We start from the raw sequence: 18,986 nt of genomic DNA on the forward strand, positions 1-18,986 counted from the left end.
TCAGGTCAAGTTCATCCCAGGCAAGAAGTTTTCCGAAGAAGTTTTAGGCAAAGTGTTTTTAAAAATAATTATAATGCTAAACTTGACAAGAAATTTTTCAAGTGTCGCATTGTTAAGCCAGTTGGGAAATGCCTTTATGAAGTCGAAGATCTTAAGGGGCATCCCCTCGGCGTGTTTCACGCTAAGGATTTGAAGCAATAAATGCTTAATAATTGGTTAATCTAATTTTTCTTTTGGTTATTTTCTTTTTTTTTTTTTTTTTTTTTTTTGCATATATATAGCGACCGAAGTCTAAAGCATATATATATGAGGATAGCATGTGTTTTTTTTTTTTTTTTTTAATTAATTGAAGTTTAGTTTTTTTAATTGGAGCGGAGATCTCAGGATGAAATACTAATCCGCAAAGTCTACACGAAAAGTATATAAAATTGAATTCTAAATCTAGCTTAACTAAAATTGCATCATTTTTCTCCAATACTCACCTGAATTTTCCAAGAGTTCCGGGAAATCCGCTCGAATTTAGTTGAAAAAAAAAAAAAACAAATTTCATTAGTATTATTTAAGATATAATATTAAGAGGACTAACCTGAATTACGACTTACGAAATGTCCTTTATTATTCCTAAGTTGATACAAGCTGTAGGGCAGCTTTCTCTTCATAAGTGATGTGTAGTTGAGTGTATGGTTAAGGGATGAACCCAATTTCTCCAGTTTTTAGCCATAAAAGTAAAGGAAAAAGAAGGAATTAGTGAAATGTCATTAGGTAATATGGTTGGAAAAATAAATGTAATGAAAATGAACATCTCAAAAGAAAGAAAAGAAATTAGAAATGAAATGCCATACTTACAAAGGGGTTTGGCTGAAATTTTTTATAAATTTTATGTTTATAAGAAATAGAGTTCTCATAATTTTTCTCATTTTCCAGAGCAAAATTACAAAAACTACGAAAGAGAATTCAAACTACATCTTACGTTTATTTCTGAAGCGCCGACCGTAGTCCCACTTAAGTCTCGCTTAGAATTTTGGATGATGGTGTAGTTCGGAACCCTGTTTTTTTCATGCGCACAGGCGTCCAATCTTCTAGACTCTAACAGCAGAAGTCAGAATTTCGAAGTCAGAGTACGAATCAAAGCACCCCGGGTTTGCCGACTCTAGCTGATGTCTGCGCTTTCGGAGCAGTCACGTAGTGACCGTCCTTGGCCATTAGTGCAATTCCCCTTTCGCGATAGGTACCGCAGTAGCCGTTTGTTCTATGGCACGGGCCAGGGAACTGTTGTATACGAGGTCGCAGATCAGTCCGTCACTCGCCTTACGACGCTAGAGTCTGGAAGCCGGTAGACAAAAAGAAACAAATACACCTCAGTGCATTTGTAAGCCATCGTATCCGACATTCTGACAAAAGCTGAAGGTCCAGGCGATGGTACACCTGCTGGAAAAAAAGTAGAACAGGATTGCTCGAACTTACCATCCATTGTATTTCCTGTTTTTGCAGGTCAGGCCAATTCCACGCCTGGAAAGAGAAGAAATAACTTATTAATATCTTTTGTTATACAATTTTCAGCATTTCCGTATCTACTTACCTTTTGTGAATTAGATATCCAATTCGGGCAACTTTTTGGTTGTCTTGTGAGATCATGGAAAATTTTTCTTGGTTTCCATAGGAGGCCAATCTCTTAGACACCAACAGCAGAGGTCAGAAAGAATACGCTGGATTACGATAGAAGCATCCCAAATTTACGGACTCTAACAATATGTTAACGATTCCTGAGCAGTCAATTTATGACTGTCTTTGACCATTAGTGCACTCTTCCTTTGTATACCCATACGCATCCATGGCACAAGGCAGAAGAGTGTTGTACACAAGGTCGCAGAGCTGTCAGTCATCGAATTATGAAGATAGAGTCTGAAATCGGGAAGACAAAACCAAACACACCTAGGTATATTTGGAGTAATGTATCCAACTTTCTGACCAAAGCTGAGGTCCTAGTTGATGGTACCCCTACGGAAAAAGAAAACACCATGCTCAACTCACCTTTCTTTCAGGCTAAACTCGTGAAAAGAATCTGTAAAGAGAAGAAAAAGAAAATAAGTATTAGTTCTGTGTCCTAACGGTGGACTATGATTTAAATTAAAACGAAGAGAGAATTTATTTATTTTTGTTTTTTTTTTTATTATTTTTTTCTATTTAATTCCGTTAAAATTTTAGAATATTTCACTTTATTCGTCATATCAAATTCACCGAAGCCCAATTTTGTATAATATTTTCGGTAACTTATTCGTTGATTCACAATAATTTTTTTAATTTCATTGCTTATTATGTTTAATGTTTCTTTAATTTTTACGACACTTCAATTTTTTTTTCTCTTTTTTTAAAATCTTGCAAAAATTTTTATTGCACTGAATTTTTTTTTCACATTTTGTTATTAATAATAGACACAATAGTTGTTTTTTTTTTACGTCCGTCCGATTTATATAAGTTTTTTTTTTTTCTTTTTTTTTCCTGTAAAAATTTTCTTTTTTCTTAAAATTTAATTTTTTATATCAAAATTCAGGATATTTCTCATAATTTTTCACTTCAGTTTTACCTAAGCCAAATTCTTAAAAGAAAATTTATTTTCATTAAATTCACAATATTTTCAATTTCATTTTCATTCACTTTTCTTTTTCATTCATTGTTTAGACATTGATTCGCACAATTCTTAACTAGTAAAAATACTTTTTAATTTTTTTGTTCATTTCAATTCAATTTGTCGCACTTTTTGTCTTTAAAGAAAAAATATACACAATATTTGCACATATAATTTAGGTCTGTCTTAATTTTTCACCATTTTACACTAGTAATTATTAATTTCCGACAATGATCATTAATTATTCCTTTTGCACTTCACTTTTTACATTATTCGTTTTTGCATTTTGTTTTGTTTTCACTATTTCAATTTTCTTTTCTGTTGGCAAAATTATCTTTTTAATTTCATTCGCACTTATCACTCATTCCTTAATTCTATATTTTCTTTATCTGTTCCATTTTTATTCACTATTCACTCACTTCGAATTTATTTCGAACTTATTGTTTCCGCCAAAGTCACATTTTTTCTTAATGAGTGCAATTTTTCATTGTAAATGCAACTTTTACTTACACTCACACACACACACATTGAAGGGAAATCATTCATTTTTTTTGGGCTAGGAAATTAAATTAATTTCAGGAAATTAATTTTAATCGTTTCATTTAAACCCCTTTATTATTATATTTCCTTGTATTCTTTTAATTTTCTTTATTATTTTCTAAGATTTATACGGATTAATTTTTCATGCAACTATTTGCCATTTACTATTATCACATACACCCGCACTGTATGTCACTGATAATTTTTATTCATTTCTTTTGCACTTAAATCACTTTAATTACACACATTATTATAACTTACCCGGCACTGGCACTTGTTTTATTAAATTATTAAATATTTCACTATATTTTTTTTCACTTTACTTACCAAAAATTTAATAATTTCCGCAGCTCCAAAATTGTCCGTCCGTCCGCGTGCTAATCCGCCAAAAATTTACAATACAATCGTACTCCGATTGTTTTCATTCATAAACATCACTACTATCGATAGTTACGTTACGTCAGACTAAACGTTAACGCGTAGCGTATGGCGTAAACTTTATACCAGGTTCGTATAGACGAAAATGGAGCGTTTACACTGTAATAAATAAATCAGTTCCAAATTAAATTTTATTTTGGAAAATCAGAAAATGAGTATTAGGGATGCCAAACCACGATTGTTAGGGATGCCAAACATCGATTTTTTTTTTCAATTGCCGTATCATAAACAATGATTTTTTTTTATTTTTATATCGAATGTCGCACCTTTTCCCCCCTAACCTTCGATAAGGATATCAGCAGGATAGTTGGCTTTGTGGGGTGCGCCTTAAAAAGGGGTAACCATGAAAATAATTGATAGCTAGAAGAAGAAGAAGAATGTTGTCAACCATTATTAGGGAACAGCTGATTATTCCAATGACTTAAATGTCAATAAGGGGGAATAATTTAAAAAGAAAATGGAAAAATTAAACGAGGAAAATGGCAGCCAGAATTTCCTGGCAGAAATGGTAAGAAAAATTCTTTCCTTTTTATCTCATCAGCGAAGAAGATTGGATGCGTGGCTCCCAGCTCCCAGCGAAGTAAAACACCCGGCATTTTTTTGGCGATAAATTCCATAAGTGAAAGGAATTACATTTATTAATTTGATGTGTTCAACAAAATACATGCAAAGAAGACAAAATCCAAACTTGTTTTTTTTAGCTAAAAAGGCTTTAAACAATCTTAGCCCAAAAATGTAAAATTTAAAAAGCTAAAATGTGAACATTTAAGAACTAAACCTGAAAGTATTCTTAATATTTATACGAAGGCTAAATAAACTTCTTAAAGTTTGGCAAAATTTTAAACAAAAGGAATGACTTGAAACTGAATTAAGTTTAAACACAATGAAAATGAATTAAAATTAAAACAAAACGAAACTGAATTAAGCTTGAAACAAAACTTAATAAATACAAAGAAAAGTAAGAAAAATCTTAAAAATTAAGTCCTGGCAGAATTTTTGGAGTAAAGAGCCACACCATCGCACATCCAATCCATCGGGGGAGGCGCAGATTTTCCGTCACTGCTATACCAGCGTGACTTGGTATCTTCCCTATAGACGTCACTATAAACTCCGGACAGACAGACGAGGCGACATAATTAGATTCCGCGGTTTTCCTGAAAAGAAAAGTACAATTTTTAAATAAAAAGGGGTAAACAAAAGAAGTTTAATTTAAGATTTACTCGCCTAGTGTTGCAGTGCAGGATCCCTCGTTGAATTGAGCTCATTTCGAGGTTAGGTATCCACTTTTTTCTCGTCGATTGTTTTTTTGGTGTCGACTTACTGCCTTTTGTTTGTCCTGGCCTGGAATTGAAAAATAAATTATCATTTTTTAACCTTGAACCGGGAATGTAGTTATAAAGCTAAACTTCATACTATTACGTACTTACTCCTTGGGAAGAACCTTGTCCATTAGCTGCCATCAGTGGTCCTAACTCTTGATACCCGCCATCGAACCCTGAAAAGGAAAAAGAAAGAGAAGGAGCTTAGAGTTGGAATTAATTTTTTTTATGGAATTAATAATTACGTTTCCTGCTTCTTTTCATTGATTGATAATATAAATCAATATGTAATGTACAATAGGTGTAATAAAATTGTATACTTCCAATGAAGATGATGTCGTTGGCTTAAGGCCATTAAGAAGGTGGTAGGGATGGTTTAAACGGAGGTAAGTGAAGGGACAAATTTGGGACGTCAGGGAGTGGCGACGTCATGGCGAGAGGTGTTCTCGGTGGGAGGGCTATCTCTTGGTCGGACAGCCGCCAAGAGAGCTGTTTCCGGAGGAAAGAATTGGGTTAAAGTGAGTTTAAGATTGAGTTTTTGGTAAGCAAGTGTAGTTTTCTTTGTATTTTTAGGCATGTTTCAGGCTTCTTATAATATTCCCCTTTTCAGATATTCGTGCAAGCCCGGTATGATATATTTTTTGTGTTCAACCGAAAAGGTCTTCAAGTGGCAAGAACCACCCCTCACCCGACGAGCCATAGCCGCACTAAACGCCAGCATACCGGCAACGCCACTTAAAGCCCAATATTGCGATTTTTCGTCATCCTCGGAAAACGGTTGTTACACATATAATATTATTATTTTTACATACATATGTACCACTTCTTAAAATGGTGCATAATTTATGAACTATACCAAAATTTCAAACAAACACAGTCATTCGCTTATTCTTAAACAGAGAACCCGAAAGTTACAGACACACATATTTATGAAAAGATTCAACCAAACTGATGGAATCTCTTTCAGTTGAATTTACACGTTTACGCAAAATCCCTTCTTGCAACCACGTTCCATTCATACTGATTCCTCGCAGGCATAAACATATTTGCAACTGGAAAGTGTTATGACTTACCGGGGTTTAATTTGAAAAGTTGTTACTAAGAAATCATAGTATTCTACCAAGAAATGAATATAGAGAAAATGAAAACTTAAAGGTACGGGAAATGGTTTCAAAATTATGCTGTTCACAACAAATAGATTGAATATTGAAACAAATTGGGATCCAAGGAAATTACCAAAATCAGGCTGATATATGATATGAGAGTGTGTGTAAAATTGCTTTAGGTAAATGCAAAATGGCATGGCGAAAAGAATCGGATATCCAGAAAAGGAGACACTGCAAAGCCCTTAGGAAGAAAAACGTTTCCTGTTGAAATTATTGTGTCCTGTAAATAATTTGGCAGAATACGTTGTAGAAGACGAAGAATTCACAATCCAACACTACATCTTACTTAGTACTTTTCGTAACTCCTCTGAAACGGCCAAAAATTTAATAATCATGGCTCTCAGGCGTGAAATGAATCCTATTTTCCTCAAACTTACCCCAAAATTTAGAATCCATGGTCTGAGTCGGATGCGGAAAATTTTATTGATTTCGAAGCCTTAACAGCAAAAGAGGTAAACGATACGAATACAATCCAGGTAGGTATATTGTATTCGGAGGGTATATGAAATTAACTTTCCTTGCGTTATACACTAAATATTCGTCAGAGACCCGTCAGAGATAAAGTATATATATTCATGTTCGGCATAAAACCACAAACGTCGGTCTGTCTTTATTTTAGTTCATAAGTTGGTATTGGCAGATTTAATGTGCATTACATATTTTGGTCACAATTTTAAACCAAAATTGCAGATTGTGTTCCTAGTATGTAATGAATTGTTCATATAAGTCGAAGTTTTGCAAAGGATCCCATAACTGGACCTCCATAGATTTTCGTCATACTACAGGGTGAGATGAAAAAACTACAACCAACTTCAGACTGCTGTCATTTCTAATTCACTCGTCCGACAGCTGTTAAAACTATTCCAGTGACAGCTCATTATATTGTTCTCAAGAGTACAAAAGCATTTTAGTGAGAATTTTCTAGAAAAGTGCCTATTGTTAGAGCATTCCAGCATTTAAATATGAATAAATTTTTTGTGTCTCGTACCGTGATACTGGTAGCTCGTTACCGTGATACTGGTAGCGAAGCCCGAAGTCAAAGGAAGTGGGCGGAAGAAAACAGCAACATTAGCAGAAATGGTTCGAAAAGTAAAGAAACGACTTGATCGAAACCCGATTTCATTGGCCGTTTGAAGGCCATAATTCGTGCCAAAGGTGACCAATTCGAACAGATCTAAACTTATTCCAAAATTTGATGCTATTTCCGACATTCTTTGCTTCATTCAATAAAATTAAAAAAAAAATGTAAACATTATGGCGTTTGACTTTGTTTCAGTTTTTTTTTATCTCACCCCGTATTCCTCGGTGTAGTTTAAAATTTTGCAATCTTCGTTTATCCCCCCATATTATAGAACCTTTCAATATTCAGCATTTTGGCGATTTTAACCACAACTTTGGATTTCGTAATAGACACCGCGTTCTCTGGCATATAATTGGCCATACAGGTTCAAAACAGCAGCTGTCGATTTCATTGTATTCGTCATTCTCATGTGTTGTCTAGGATGATTGTCATTGAAAGTGTGCTACATCGGCCTATGTTTAGATATAGCCCCATATGATGTCTACCTCTGTACTTGGCATAATTTCGAAGGAACTAGTGAAATTGCCGACTTTAACTTTTTAAATTAACAATTTGTCTAATCTGATTATTTTAAGAGGTACAAGCCGAAAGAAAAAAGTTTGGGGAAAAAAGCTACAAACTGAATGAGAATTTTTAACGCATTTTAGCGCATTAAATGGTTTTAAGGAGATATTTCTAATTCAATTTTTCACGATGATACTGAAATTCTCTTTTTAGAACACAGATTCCAATTATTTTTAAAACGGAAAAGGTACACAATTAAGAGCTGTTTCAATAAAACAAAGGTTTTTTTTGAGTTGACTCCCTTGTCTCTCTGACATCGAATTCCGATCATAATCTCCTTGATCTCTTAGGCCTTCTTCGCAATTGCTGCCAATATTAGATAAAGTGTAACTATAGGAGATATCGGTCGAACATTTTGGTAACTGCTGTAATCATACCTCGTTGTCAGAAGTAAACCAACATCAATTATAATGTAAAACATGTACCTGCATTCAAGTGTGTATGTGTGTGTGGGAGGGTGCATAACATATACACACACGTTAAGTTACACATATCTATGCATACTTATTGGAATGCATATACTATGACGAAAAGCAGGCAAGATGTGCAACAACCGTTAAGAGAATGTTTCTTAAATGGGAATTGTTCATTTTGGGTGTTCCTCCGCAATACTGTTTGCAGCAGTTGATGGCATGGACTAAGGGCACAAAATCTTTTGTATATACATTAGGGTGGGTGGGTTGTTGCTGGAGCCGATAGAAAGAATCCACACACATACCCAACCATATTAACTTTGAATTGAAGAAAGATCATAAAAGTGAAATCCTTTGTATATTTCTTGAAAGGAAGAAAACAAAAAAAGAGAAATTCAAAAGTAAAACCATTTCGAATTTTTAAAATTTATTTTTTAGGAAGTGACATTGCACTAAATTCTTGTACTACCCTTACTTCTTTCTTGGCAACTCATCCAAACACAAATTGTTTCATATTAAATTCGTATCGAATATTCGAGGAAGAATGTTTTACATTTTTGGTGTTATATTAGCATTTAAATTGGGGGTTTCTCTCGTTGCGCTACTTCAACATTACAATTCATGTATAGACATAGGTACATATACATTGTAAAACATTGAATTTATCACCTGAATGATTGCAAATAACTTAAGGCTGCCATGCATTATGGGAATCATTTTTTGATTTTTGATACTGAGTATCATTGTCGTTATGTTTGAAGAATGATAGAAGTAAAGAAAAGAATTGAAAATCACGGACGCTTTACAAAATTGTTCCCAAAGAATTTTTGAGAAAAAAAAAACAAAGTGTTTCATTTAATTAATTCAATTTAAGCTTGATGATATGTCGTTAAAGTTTAACGTATAATTAATTTCCATCTGTTGATTCATTTTACCGATTGTCTCGGTAAATCAAGGAAATAGATAGAGAATCGAAATATAGAGCATCAAGAGAATTGTATGTGATAAGGCTAAATAGAAATACCGCAATTACAAAATATGAACTCATCCATACACAGAGGGCCTTTAATAGTTTGGCCTATACTGTGCAAGACTTAAGATAAAGCTGTTAAATTAATTAAAGACCCTTGGATGACAACTAGAATCATGAGTATTCAAACGGTTTATATTGGACCACTTTTTCGTAAAGCTTTCTGAAAATACTTATGGATTACTTCTGTAATGGCATTCTCTATGTGTGATACGGCAAACAAGTTACCTCAGCCAATGTACGATTGTTTAAAAATATTTTGACTTCTGTTATGATTATTTTAATATTTCACCCCTTATGGGGTGGGTTCCGAACCATTGGCCATTTCGTATCGGACCTAAGTAAATATGATATAAATATTGCGACGTGGCAGGTTTGGACTATATTGGTAACATCCTTCACTTAAGTGACATATATGATAATATTTAGTAAATGTTAAAATGTGGGTGAGGTACCAGATATGGTCGAACGAAGTATTCCATTTTCATGCTTCGTCTAATACATATAATATATATGGCAAAGAGATATATATTTAGATATAGAAAGTTGTAAAGAATCGCAGACTTGTTCGTAAATTATGACAGATAAAAGTATTGAAAATGGTGATCCTTTGTGAGTGAGGAACCAGAAGGGGTTCACAGATATATATCATCTGCGCAACAGATATTGTATTGCCTAAAATGTTTGTATGTGTAAAATTTTAAGAGTGTTGAATGCTTATACTGTTTTTTTTTTGATCGTTTTGTTTTTAATAATCTTGAACCCTATGGGGGTAGCTGGCAAAAGAAATGGGGTGATCTCTACCATCTTTATAACAGATCTTGTGCTGATGGAAATTTTGAGATATACGAAGTCTTGAATGGAATCGGATGTTAATTTCGCTTTGTATGAGCTTCATGGATATTCACACCAGACCTTTTGTTATTGGAAATAATGGGATGTGTGAAATATAAAGAAAATCTGATGTTTTTTTCGGATTTTATAATCATTTTGGTTATTCAAAACTTTGACCCTTTGTGGGGAAGCTACCAGAAGAAATTGTCCGATCTCTACCATTTTTATAACAGATCCTTTGTTGATTGAAATATTCAGATATGCCAAGTCTAAATGGAATCGAAAATTAATTTCGCTCAATGGGTATTCAAAATTTCGACCTTTTGTGGGGAAGGAATAAGTCGACGGATTTAATTTATTATAAAACAAATTTTTAAATTTTCTAAATCTATATATATAAAAATTAATTGTTGTTTGTTGGTAACGGAATCAGTTGAAAACGGCTGGACCGATTTGCATGATTTTTTGTACAAATGTTCGTCATACCCCGAGTTAGGTTTTTAAAGAAAAAAATATTGACCACGCCTCCTTTTACGCCCACTATTACGATTTATCTAAAATCTTTATATTTGCCAAAATAGTGAAGATATCGGTTTGAGAATTATTACACGAGATGCTGTTGGCTTTCCATCCAACCCTAAGTACTTATGTAGGGGCTGAGGAACGCGCCTACTTTTAAATCTATCTCTCTGTATGTAAAAGAAAGTTGTGTTAGTTACTACTCTTATAACATAAAGACCGCCAGTCTGATTTTAACTATTCAGACAAATTCGGAATTGCCTCTTAGCAGAAAAGAATAAAATCCAAAAAAATTGCGTAAAATTTTGAATTTTGAACATTTTGACTTTTAAAATGTACAATAGTAATGTTGTATATTGCACCTTTTTTTTTCTATTTTGACTTACTATTTTCGAATGTACATTTGCAGTGTTTTTTTTTGGGAAGTATATAGCCACAACGGATAAAACTGTTATTTATAGATTTATCCGTTGTTGTTTTATAGGAAAATTCTAAAATCGGGAAAAATCTACAATTTTTCAATGGCATCGAATTTCAAAATAATAGTGCATTCTACCGACAAACTTCGTAAGGACCTTTAAAAATTTGCCACAAAAATCAGCGAACCAGTTGAAGATTCTTTTTCTATATTGAAGTGTAGATTTTTTATTGTTTTGAATTCTGAATGAATAATATTAAAAATGAAATGAAGGCGCAATACGATGTTAAATGCTTTCTACTCGAGGACCTACATCGTGCTTCCTCTGGAAGATGCGAACACATTTAAACAAACAAAAATGACCGAAAAAACGTTATGGGGTTCATTTTAAAAAGTGGACCTGCTTCTTTCATATGACAATAAATTGTCAAATGAGAACACAAAATGCAAAATACATTGGGACTGCAATCAGTCAAATACCGAATGTAAAGGACGCAAAATAGAAATTCTTCCTAAACATTCAAGATACCTCTAATCGCTTTGGCAGGTCATGATATGGGTCATAACCCCCGATAACGGAACACCTCGATTTCAAGTACATTCTACATTTTAACCATAATTTTCGTACTAATTTTGCTTTATGTTGATAATTTAATCATATGATATAAGGTAATTTCGGCGTCTTGGCAAATTTTTTCACTTGACAACTTTGTTTCTAAGCGGGAAAAAAATCTCTTCTTATAAAATTTTTATTTTTCGAAAAAGGGCGCATCTTAGTCTTAAGGCTACCTGAGGTCAAAAAAACCCTGGGGTAAAAAATCATCTTACGGATAATTATCCACATAGGCATTTCCCAACCAATGTGTGGTCAGAAAAGAAAATTTGGTATTCTATTGAATTTGTAACCCCCAAGAGAATATTTGTTGGGAACGTAGATTTGGGATGTACGTCTATATGAAATAAACTCCAAAATGTCAATCTGGGACTCATTCAGTCGGAAATTGTGGCAGAAATATGAAAAAATACGAAATAATAAAGTAACTTTATTGGATCTCCACCGCACAATTTAAATGACAAACAATTAATGCCCATCTTATGGTAATATAAGTAAAAGAGTATTTTTTTGCCTATTCTGACAAATTTCTGCCTTCAAGTATGAGGTGGACAAAACTAAATACCACGCAGTACGGGATTTTAAACGTTGGAAATACAAATTTCAAATTATAGCTCATTTGTATGCTTTTTACAATACCAAAAATTGAGCTGAATTTTCACATGGGGCTATTATAGATGTTCTTTATCATATAGGTATTTAAAACTCAAATTAAAGCCTATAGCTGAAATATAAGATCAGGCTATTCAAAATATGTAAAACCGACGGTAATTATAATTTTTGTCATAAATATTAATTTATATTTAGTCATGGAGTCATTACTTATAATCAAGTCATTACATATAATCAAAATTGTGCCGCCTACATAAGTCAGATCTGTGATTTATTATCCTTTAAAGACTAAAAGTACGGCCGGCAACGCGGACCGGGCCAGCTAGTAAATATATTTTTTTGAAAAAAAATTTATTCTTCTTAATAAAATTTGAAAGCTATTGGCATGACAATTCATCTACATAGCTCCAATACGTATATGTAAACCAAATTATCACAAAAAAATCAAAATGTTTTACAAAATATAGATCAGACTGTTCTAAGTATGAATTTTTTTGATTGCAATAATGGGTGTAGTAGATTTTATCCCCATTTTCCAGTTCAAAAATACATCCACGCAAAAAGTTTTCAATATGGATGTATGTGCAGTGTATATTTAACAAACAGCTTCGTTCTAAAAACTATTTTAAGTATTTTAATTCGCAAAGTTTCAATAAGAAATTGCTGATATCTCGTTTTAAAAAATATATAAATATGTCATCCTTTCTAAATGTTTATAAAACTTTATGGTAGATTTGTGAATCACAACTAATAGATTATAGAGTTGTGTCAATCTAGTTTGAAGTTCAGTGCATCAGTTCCTAAGTGAAGTATCAGTGACTTATATATTTTATACCACTCTAACGCACAGCTCTTATAAAAACGACAGGTGTCCACGGGACTAGATAGGGACTTCTTCGTTCAATCGATCTAGATTGGCACAACTTCTTATTTCATTATATATACAGGGTAAGATGAAAAAACTGCAACTTCAAACTGCTGTTATTTCCAAGCCACTCGTCCGACAGCTGTTAAAACTATTCCTGCGACAGCTCATTCCATTGTTTACAAGCGTACAAAAGTTTTTTGGTGAGAATTTTCCTGCAAAAAAATGTATTCGTGATGAAATTTAAGCGTGGTTATCGTTAGAGAACTCCAGCATTTAAATATGAATTAATCATTTGTGTCTCGTACCATCGCTCGTTACCGTAATACTGGTAGGGTAGCCCGACGTCGAGAAAGTGGACGGAAGAAAACAGTAACATCAGCAGAAATGGTTTGAAAATTAAAGAAGCGACTTGATCGAAACCCGCGTCGCTGTGGCCGAAAAATGGATCGTGAGCTGAACATATCGCAATATTCCATTCGGCAAATATTGAAAAATGAGCTCGGGGTAAAGCCATTGAAATTCCAAAAAGTGCAAGAACTTACACCGCTACAGAAAGAAAATAGACTCAAATAAGCTAAAGAGTTGCTTCGCTTGGACGAAAGTTGTGAACTGCCGAGGTTTTCCGATGAGAAAACATTCGTTGTCCAGCAGTTTGTAAACAAACAAAATGATCGTTTTTACTTGCCAAAGAGGTCAGCTGAAAATGTGCACAATGACCACCAAAATCTCCGGATACCAATCCATTGGACTATGGTGTCTGAAGTATTTTGGAAAGCCAGGTTGGCACTTAAAAATACCAAAGTGTCGATCACCTCAAGCGAGCGCTTCGCCGGGAATTGACCAAAATACCGCAGAGCAACAGCGTGAGTTACGTCCCGGCCATTGCCACTTATTTTTTGTTGAATAAAGCATAACACAAAAGTTCCAAATGATATTTCAAACTTTTGTTTTCGTATCCACATTCCCAGACAATCATTCGATACAGCGTCAGCAAAACCCTGTCCCTACATTGAATCACAAAATATTAAAAGCAAGAAATAAAATTCAGCCACAACCAAACACAAAACAAGTGTGTTTTAATTCTACAGTGGATAACTAGAGTGTTTTAATTCCACAGCAGATAACTAGTGTGAAGGTTTCATTGGCCATTTGAAGTCCATAATTCGTGCCAAAGGCAACCAATTCAAACAAATCTAAACTTATTCTAAAATTTGATGTTATTTTCGACATTTTTTGCTTTCATTCAATAAAATTAAGAAAAATGTAAAAATTATGGCGTTTGACTTTGTTGCAGTTTTTTTTATCTCACCCTTTATATATAATATATTTTATTATTTTATCCTTACCGATAAACTTATATGTATATATTTGCAGGAAGTTTCCAAATGAAAGTTAAATAGACAATAGCAAAAAATAATTAAAATTTCCAACAGTTGTGAATCTATCATGAAAAGTTAATTCTTCATAGGTGTTTGTCGCTTTTTTATACGAAAAAAAAAACTCAGATGGGCATTGTAAAGTTTTCTCTAACAACTATTACCCAAAATTTGTTCCACTTTGCAACAAAGTAAATTTAATCCCAACCTGAAAATTCAATTAGCGACATTCCGCCAGCAAGAATGAACGAAAAAGCAACAACCGAAAAATGCAAGAGGAAAAAGAAATGAAAAATGCTGTCAAGGTCGTAACTTTTCCACACATCCCAAATGTTTAGGCATTCAATCTCTTTTTGCCTAGTTTGGAAATAAAACTCAGTTTCTAATTTGCAACGTGAAAAAACAAGTTATTTTTTCAGTGTTCACACACAAACAGGCACACGCAGAAAAGTCGTCTTGACCGAACCTGAACCTGGTTGAATACAATGTATATATATTGTTGTTGTAGGTTTTTTGTTAGACTGCAACTAGGACTAGTATGACGAAGTATATTGTTATTTTTAGCATGGTGGAATTTTTAACAGATTCATGTGATTGTAAAAGGTTCTTTATTCGACTATGTTTTGGTTTTTCTTTTGACCGTTTCTGTTGTTGTTGCTGTAAGAACAACTTAACCAACATAAAATCGTGAGAATTGAACACTATTGAATGAGGGATAGTAAAAGCCAAAAACTACAAATTGCTATACTTTGTGGATCACATTTAAAAGAAGTTAGGAGTGGGCAACTTACAAAAACTAGGCCAGAGAAATTGAGACATAGGAAAAATAATGAAAATACTCAAAAATAAATTATACTAAATAAATAGATAGGTAATAAACAATCATATCATAATACCATTTTCTCATTTAACGTAATGCGTATGAACATTATGTTTTTGAGATGTATATCTATTTACATCCAAAAATAAAAATTTAGTTTTTTGCAATGGCAAGTTTGCCATTTAAAGCAACGATATCCCCTTATTTTTGATATTTCGATTTTAGCCTTCATTTTCAATTTTGTTATAGGCTTCATACAGTATTGTAAAGTCCTTAAATATATTAGCAAACTGACTGCTTCGCGAATACAGATTTCAAAGATTATAAACTCTCCCTGCACCATTTACGACTTGTGCAAAACCAGGTCAATAAAAATATACGGCGGGATACACTGTCATTCGGAAATTCAGGGTTCAATAATTCCTTTTTGAGTTGAGAAAACCTTGGTGACTATTAAACCGCCAGAAAGGTAGATTTCAAGTCCTCAGATAAAAAAAGATGAATTTTGTTCATTAAAAGTTTTCATGGTTTAATAGTATTGTCTATATTTGGTATTTTGATGATTCTAGCCACATTTTTCCACGAAATTGTTCCAAATTTGGTATTTAAGACTCGCAATAGATAACAACCCTTGTAGTTGAAAATTGTCATATAGTTTCGTATGGCCCCATGTAATGGTTTCACCCACTTTATTATATTTTGAAAACAGAAACTGCATTCTCCAATCAATTATGGAGGATTAGCAAATTTTCCAAAAAAAAAAAAAGAAAAACAAGTAAGCAAAGGCTATAGTCGTGAGGGGCCGACCATGTGATACCCTACAACACTACAATATGTTAGAAGCCCCCTTATGCCCAAATCCATTTTGGATGATTTCGCTATTGAAGTTATGTCACGGAGCACTGCCCAGATATTACCCTTAGCATTTTGACCAGGGACATTTAATCAATATTTACGAACTTCGTCGGGCTGTTAGTTGTAGTGGTCCATTTTACAGTTAAATATAATCCAATGGCCATACATAATGCTAGACTTCTTCCCTGCCCCTCACTTTCTTCTCAGGCGTGTCGATTGGCTTCAATTGTGTGATCAGGAAATATTCCTTGTTTTCGTATCCATTAGTTTCTATTTGTGACCTTTATGACACCTGCAAAATCAGGAACATTTTAGTTGTTGGTCCATTTTAACCCCTAAATATATTGCGGACATCTTTGAAAACAATAGACCTAGCCCTTCTGAGTCTAACCCTACCCTTTTTGTGAGGATCGGACGATAATTGCAATCTCTATATAATACCCCAAACCTGTGTTGTAAGGTGGAAGAATATTACAAAATGTACACCTTAATATTATAAGTCAAATTGAAAAATCGCATTCGATAAAAAATATAAAAAAATAAAAAAAATGTCACAAAATACTAAAAAATCTATATTAAGATCATTTTTGACTTATTTTTATGCGATTTTTTTAGATTTTATAGTTTTATGTCAAGAGGGCATTCTGAATTGACAAAATTTGTCAAAAATCGGTCTAGCCATTCTTGAGATATAAGCATTCCATCTAACATTCCTTTCCTTTGTACATATATACCCATTGTATATATTTCGCTATATATATATCCGATATATTTACTACGGGATCTACGTAACGGTCAGAATTGACCTGTTCGTCTATTTATGATTTCGCCTGGACTAAAAATATTCGCGGTATAATGGAAATTTGACTTTTATTTAAAACAAATGTTATAGTCCTTTTCACCCACTAAATATTACCCGATGACCGTCAAAATTGGAAGGCTTCTGCCCAGCCCGAAACTCATGCTAATTTCCGCGTCGATTGGTCCATAATTGCGACCTGTAGAGCAACTGCAAAATCAGGATTTTTTCAATTTTTGGTCCATTTCGACCCCTAAATATTGTGCGATCATCTCCAAAAGAAATAGGGTTCTATTCTGAGCTTATCCCCACCTCCATTCTAAATTTCGTGAAGATCGGACCATAATTGCGACCTGTAGAGTGATTACAAATTAACATGGACAGACGGACATACATATCTAGGTCGACTCAGCTCGGCGAGATAGGATGATCCATATATACTTTCCTATGTGGGAAACCAATATTTCGAGGTGTTACATAATTTTTGGCCCAATCAAACTTATAATACCCCCAACACATAGTGTTGTAGGGTATAAATATAATATAATATATATTGTTAAAATCGTAAATATGCCGAATATAGTGAGTTGAGTTATATTGGGGCATATACGAACCTCATAGTACAATTATTGTCATAGACCATTACGATATTGAAATGCAAAACTTGAAACCATTCCGGTGAATAATGTGTCTGAAATCATCAAAATGCCGATTATAGAGAGGTACTGGGGCAATATCTGCAAATGCAATTTTCTGTTATAGGATGTAGTACCCATTAGGAATTTTAAAATACAAATTTGAAACCTTTCCGGCAATTATCAAAATATCGAATATCGCCGAATCAGGGAAGATAAGAAGATCCAAGACGTAGGAAATGTCTTGGACCAATATTCCAAGGTATTACATAATTTTGCTTGTTATTCTGGTGCTTTTTTTATAAATCCCTACATTCAATATATGTCTCCATTCGAGAACCAAAGAAACACTTTCCACTGTTAAATATCCAGTCTATACTAGAAATTTAAGTGAACATAAACACTCTCTCTTTTGTTCTCTTGCAATGCTTATAAAGTGTTTGTAACAAATGCACTCCTACATTCACATACATTTCAACAAAAGAACATGTCGAACATGGACTTGGCAGAACATTTTAAACACTTAGCTACTTGGTTTACACAAATTACAAAAGTCTTCCTTTGTTTGATGAAAATTGGCGTGCACGCCTTTGAGTTAAAGAATAAAGGAAAACAATTCTACACGGACAATGGCTAACATAGGAACAGCGCCATTCTACTTTTGCTGCTACTGTAGACGATGACAGCTTAGATGTTACGTGACTAGGCCAACAAACTCTAATGTCTTAGAATTGCCTAATTTGTTAAATGCCATGAAAGAAATCCTATGTTCTGTTTATTTCCAATTCTGCTTATCTTTTCCATATTTTGGAATTGAATCCTAATAACATGAGAAAGTCGGTCTACAGCTATTATTATAATTATTAAGTCCTAAAGTCGGGCGGGCCGACTTTATAATACCCTACACCACTTTGGTAATCTTGTAGAGCTCCACATAACAATTAAAAGTTTTTATGGGAGAATTCAATCACACACTTTATTGCCCATTTGGTGCAAAATTAATTTGAAATCAGATAAAGAAATATATGGGAGATATATCTAAATATGAACCGATCTCGATAAAATTTGGCAAAGATCTTCCTGAGCTGTATTTGATATATTTCTCTGAATATCATTGTTACGCAGTGCATATTACGGCTGTGGGTAACAAATACAACAAATCGGATGAACAGTATATATGGGAGCTATAGCTATATCTGAAACGACCTTCACCAAATTTGACATACTAACTTCTAGAACCAATTCCGTCGTAAGTGCCAAATTTCAAATCGGACGAAGATATATATGGGAGCTATATCTAAATTTTGACCGATTATCTCCACTTTCAATAGGGTTTGTCCTTGGGCCAAACAAATGATTTGTACAAGATTTCATCTGGATAGGGCAAAAAATGCGAACTGTACTTTGTTTACAAAAATACATGGACAGACGGACGGACGGACATGCATAAATCGACTCAG

General features: G+C 33.6%; 1 long non-coding RNA gene across 1 annotated transcript; it reads right to left on the reverse strand.

Moving 5' to 3' along the window:
- Positions 1–1,551: 1,551 nt before the first annotated feature.
- Positions 1,552–5,706, reverse strand: LOC131801696 (uncharacterized). The gene is made up of 3 exons (XR_009341903.1): positions 5,032–5,706; positions 3,494–4,945; positions 1,552–2,062 (listed from the first exon to the last, which is right to left on the reverse strand). It is a non-coding gene; the product is annotated as an uncharacterized LOC131801696 (long non-coding RNA).
- Positions 5,707–18,986: the final 13,280 nt, after the last annotated feature.

The sequence above is a fragment of the Musca domestica genome, unplaced genomic scaffold (assembly GCF_030504385.1).
Source record: "Musca domestica strain aabys unplaced genomic scaffold, Musca_domestica.polishedcontigs.V.1.1 17, whole genome shotgun sequence".
In the NCBI taxonomy this organism is placed as follows: Eukaryota; Metazoa; Arthropoda; class Insecta; order Diptera; family Muscidae; genus Musca; species Musca domestica.